General features: G+C 28.4%; 1 long non-coding RNA gene across 1 annotated transcript; it reads left to right on the forward strand.

Annotated features, from left to right (window-relative positions):
• Positions 1-2,020: 2,020 nt before the first annotated feature.
• On the forward strand, positions 2,021-4,420 carry LOC107879793. The gene is made up of 3 exons (XR_001677115.2): positions 2,021-2,080; positions 2,656-2,702; positions 4,061-4,420. It is a non-coding gene; the product is annotated as an uncharacterized LOC107879793 (long non-coding RNA).
• Positions 4,421-6,000: the final 1,580 nt, after the last annotated feature.

A 6,000-nucleotide genomic window follows, 5' to 3' on the forward strand; every position in this document is an offset into this window, starting at 1 on the left:
ATATAAGGCACCTTCTCTAAATTCAACTATTTATGCTCCCTTTCACTTAAATCGCACCTTAGTTAAATAAACATATAGTTACATAGATAGTTAGATATAGTAACTAGTAAGTTCCATACACATAAATAAAAGTACAATCTAATTAATCCAATGCCCAGTTACTTGTATAATATGATTGTTACTTGTATAATATGATGTGATTTTATAGACTAAGGCCGTCACCGAGATAAGTTATATATAAAAAGGCCTAATTAATATTTGCAAAAGATATAATGAATGTAGTACAATTTGATAAAATCATGAAATGTTTTACACTTTAATAATGACGTAGTTTTAATTTCATTTTTTGGGTAAACTGGATATTATATATATATATATAGAGAGAGAGAGAGAGGGGGGGGGGGAGACATTACAAAACAGGGGGATCACTCTTCTGTTAGAGGCCCCTAAATTGGTTGAATTACATACAGTAGTTGTAGTAGTAATAGGCTTAGTGTTGCTATTTACATGAGATAAAATAGATTGATTTTCTAGTTATAAGAGGTTATTAAACAGTGACCAGGACACAAAATGATCACTAACAACACCATCAACATCATTTTGCAGATGTACAACGACTGAAGACAGAGGAGACTGGAGAAAATTACTTCACCAAACTGGGATAAGGAGAAACTTGCACGGGACAAACTATCTGCTACTTTGTTAGCCTCCCGAAAGTTATGTTGTACCACTGGATTCACCATGCTCTTCAACATTGACCTACATTGAGATAAAATATCACTAAATGGCATGGTAGGATGCTGTAACAGTTGGATTACCTCCACCGAGTCAGTTTCAATAATAATAGGCAAAATATTGTGTGTGATGGCTAAGTCAAGACCAATTTTTAAAGCTTCAAATTCATCCAGTATATGGCAATGGCTATTGCCCGTGGTAGAAAAACTCGCGATCCAATCACCTAAAAAGTTGTGAATTACCCCTCCCAGACCACATTTTTAACTTTCATATATTCCTTACATTAAGTTTTAAGTCATATTTGACATTTTAAAACAAAATATAGTTTAAATTTGTCCATAAATTGTGACACCATTAATTAAATATAAATTTTAAATAAATATTTAAAAAGAAACTTGGTCAAGTTTTAATTTTTCTGTCAAACTTTAAATTATAATAATTACATATATTTCTTACATCATAGATATCCAAATAAAATGCTTTATTAATCAAGTGTTGTCTTAGCAATTTCACACTATAATATGTAAGTATTTAGTCATATCAAGTATGATTATAATTAATTTACGATATCAATCATACAAAGTTTTTGGTTGTTCATACGCGATTCTCTTATGTTTTCCAAATTTAACATATTTATTAATCATTATGGCTTTAGTGTACATTATTACCTCATTCCTAACTATTTATCGTTCTTATTAAAAATATATATTTCATAATACTTGTCATTTTAAAAATTAAGACATAATTATTTATTTTTTGCACATTTACCATTAGCCATAAATATGAAGAGATGTTTAATATAGTTCAAAAAAAAGTATTAAATAGAAAAAATTAATAAATAACAGAAATTTAATTAATTTAGCCTGTAATTAATTTTTTTCTTAAGAAAATGCAAACCAAAATAGTGACAAGTATTTAGTAACGGAGTATCAATCAGTAGAACTATAAGTGAGTCAAATAAAAATTAATGACTGTGCCTTTATTATAGTTTATTAGTATCAGTTAGAATTAAAAGTGAGTCAAACTAAAATTAATGACTATGCCTTTAAAATCATAAGTGAATTAAATAGAAATTATTGTAATCTTTTCTAGATATATAGTTTTCTCTATAAAACCTGTGAAGATGTAATTCATTTTCATTCTTCTCTATTCAACATAGTTCTTCTGTGAAAGGTATGCAGCATTTAAATTTATATATATTCCTTTATTTTGTGTGTGTGTTTGCTTATATTATTCTCATCGCTTAATGTCATTGAGTTTGATTAAATCTTTTCTAATTCTTTAGCAGGTAACAAAATTCATTTGAAAATGAATTTCTCGGTGGGTGCCATCATCATTATTCAAGGTAAAATTCTCTATCTTGTCCTTAAATCAATATAAGTTTCGGACAAAAATAAAAATAGAAAATTAAAAATGTAAGATTCATTTTTAGATATAGATTTTCTTATAAATTGTGGAATTATTGTTGTGATTTCATTTTGTAGTATTGTATTTGAATTTTTTTATTTATTTACATCTTGCCAACTAGTTAAAGTCTTTTCTTTAATTTCTTATAAATCATATGTCTCATACGATTTGATCAATCATGTGAGATTATATGGTTATAAGGGTTTCAAATTTCTTGACTGAACGATTTGTTGATTGATGATCACTAGGTAAAAAGTAAATCTTAAAAATATAAAAGAGTAATTTTCACTTAATCTTTTTACCCGATTCTTAGATCCTAGAAATAACATATACAGTTTTACATTTTGAATTTGAATGAATATTTAGCTATTAAATTTAAGATATACAATTAGAGATTCTATAATAAAATTTTACATTGAATATTAATTAATTTTTGAGTCAAGTAAAATAATTTGAAAGAGGAAAGTAGTATTCATTTGATAATTGTTAGATTCACTAAAAATTTTGTTGAAGGTGATTCATCAAAAACTCATGGGTTGACAAGTGTCGGTGACAATGAGGTAAGTATATTAAAGTTTTTAATTACATACTATGATTTGAGCTCTTGTTAATTAATGTAGTATTATCTTTAAAAAAAAAATATACCTAGTGATATAATTATTATATGGTAGTTAAATAAATGGAAATGATTTATCCATTATTATAGATGTATCAGGAAGTAGGTCAACAGTTAACGTAAGAAACCTAATAAGTGGCCTCTAATAATATAGTAATTGTAATGAAATGGAGAATTTGAAATGTGATTATATAGGACATGAATATCAAATATGTGGCGAAGAAATATGTAGTGTCTTTTCTCCTCGCTAAGTCATTAATAAAGTTTTGTGCAGTGTCAAAAGAATAAATCTACTGAATTGTTACTCCATTATTATCATAATAATAAACAACCTCGTTCAAAAAACTTTAAAGCTATTTCAATAATGAGAAAATGTGAATTTTCAATCTAATTCTAAAGTTTTGTTTCATGATCCTGAACAACTAAATTTTCAGAGAAGATTTATACCTGCATAAATAGTCTTGTCATGTTGCATGAGCCGAAGAATTAGTGTTGTTGATGTTATTTTTGGTAGTTTTCAACTCGTAAATCTTTCTTGTGTATTTTTGTTAAAGTATATACTCTCTTCTTAGTTTTGTTGTTGTTATTTTTTTTTTAATGTGAATTGCACATCTTTCATGAATTTTTGTTTGCTTGATTTGGATGACAGAGTAAATACTTTGAATAACTTAGTGTTGATTTTAAAAAAAAAAAAAAAAAAAAAAGGAAGAGAACAAACAAGAATTCTATGAAAAAACTTACTTCATGAATGCCTTAATTATTTCTTCAAGAGTTATAATTCTAAAGGCTCTTTATTCTGTCATCCAAGTCAAACAAATAAAAAAACATGAAAGATGTTCAATTCCACATTAAACAAAGCAACAACAATAAAATTAAGGAAAGAACATATGTTTCAATAGAGAACACAAAAAAGTATTTTTACTTGATATCAATCGACAATACCATCAATCATACTAGTCCTTCAGCTCATGTAATATAACAAGGCTATTTGTGTAGGGTATGAATCTTCTCTGAAGATTTAGTTGTCTTACATCCACGAGACAAAAGAATTGAAAATTCACGTTCCCTCTTTAATAAAAGTACCTTGAAAGTTTCTGAAATGAAATATTTTACTGGTATGTTAATAATGGACTAACTATCCAATGATTCATTCTTTGGACATTGTCCTAAACTTCATTAATGATTTAGCAGGGTGGTAAGGTACTACATGTTCTTTTTCCATATCTTTGATGCTCATGTCCTCTATAATTAGCTGGTAATTCAGATTCTTCACCCTATTCACAATTAATGTATCGTTTTCAGCTCTCGCCTCTTGATGCATTCAAGAAAAGCTGAGGAGCTCAAGAACATCACATCAAGTCATTGTGTTAGGAATTTGGAAGGAAGACTTAACAATCACAAGCAAGCTAAAGTGAAAGTACAAGGCTCCAATTGAAAGAAAATAAAAGTATGAAGAAAATGTTTATGTGCGCAAAGAAGCTACTCTTCTAATACAAGTTGCATGCTTAAGGAGATTTTTATTTCATTAAGGACATTTTTGTAATAATTAGATTAGGCTATAAATAGTAAAGAATAGCTCCTTTAAATTCAGATTATTTTGTGATATTGAGATTATGTGTAAAACTTTTGTGAGAATATAATTGAGATTAAAACATTTGTTTATATTCAATGTTGATGAGATTGCATGCTTGAGGATTCAATCTTCTTGAGGATGCTTTATAGTATAGGTGCTTTTTTTATAATTAGGCATCTACCCGAAATTCAACTATTTATGCTTCCTTTCACCTAAATCACACAAACACCTCATATAAGTGATAAATCATGAAATAAAGCATAAATTGTAAGTATAAGTTAAATTAACCTCAAAATAAGGCATCAATGTTAAGACAAAATATTAATACGACTGCATAATATTCCCACATCAGGGTCTAATTGCAAAGGAGCATAGATATATACATTGACGAGGAGTAAAATTAATTAGAGCTAAAATAAAAATGAATTACTGTTTTAATTTAATAAAGTCATGAAGTGTTTACCCTATAATGAACTTAGTTAAATAAATATATGTATTGATAGAAAGTTAGTAACTAGTAAGTTCCATAAACATAAAAAAAAAAAAAAATCTATTTAATCTAATGCCCAGTTACTTGCACTCTCCCGTATAATATTCATTCTTTAAAAGGCATATACATAACAAGTAATGTATATTGTAATCTGTTAGACTCCTAGAAAACATGGAGTAACGGATATTCAGCATTCATTAACGTAAATGGCGCAACTAATTTAATACGTGGATTACTGCATCCCATAAATCATGTTTCAAAAATGGAATTTCAAATTTTAAACATCACAAATACCTAAAAACACAAATCTGAAGCAAAATCATAAATCAAAAATCAAATTTCATCTCTGTTTTTTGTTGTTTACTAAAGAAAGCAAATTATTTCCAATTATTGAAGATGAATATTACTATTCTTTTAAGGTACTCGGGTAACTGGAGATCTCAAACATGATATGTGGATTATAAAAGTGAAGGGATTGTTGTTGCTGAATCAGTAAATTATTTGAGGTTGATTTCGTTGATTGCTGATGAACTAAACATTGACGAAACTCAAAAAAATATTGATGTACGTATGTTGTCGATGGGAATGATTCACCTTTTCATATCCGTAACAATAATAACGTACGATTGTGTGACGCCCCGATTTTTTGAACTGAAATGCTACATGGTACTCATGACCCCAAAGGACCACAAGCTAATCCATGACTGATATCTATATCTGTAAACTGCATAATATCTCATAAAATATGTAGAAACATGAACTGTAAGGCCATAAGGTTCAATACTGATACATATCTAAAAAATATGGTATAAGAATACCAAAACGAAACATAAATATTAAAGTCTGAACATCTAATCTGACATCTAGTCTAAAAGCCTCTAACTGAACTGAATAAGGAGTTGAAGGAACATGTCTCCAACTAACTCCATGAACTGAAAAACTAATCTGAAATACTGTAATAAAGTAATAATAATATTGTCCTCGAATGATGAGGAGCACTGACTGCTGAAATCTGCAATGCTATTGCTGCTTTGAAACTCATGCCTCTGTACCTATGGCATCAAAAAAAACACCATAGTGCGAATGCGTCAGTATGGCTGAATGTAATGAGTATACAAGTGAGGTAGGCTAAATGCAAAGGGTTTTATATACATGAGCAATGCTAACTGATATGAACGT

Source organism: Capsicum annuum, chromosome 8 (assembly GCF_002878395.1).
Source record: "Capsicum annuum cultivar UCD-10X-F1 chromosome 8, UCD10Xv1.1, whole genome shotgun sequence".
Taxonomy (NCBI): Eukaryota; Viridiplantae; Streptophyta; class Magnoliopsida; order Solanales; family Solanaceae; genus Capsicum; species Capsicum annuum.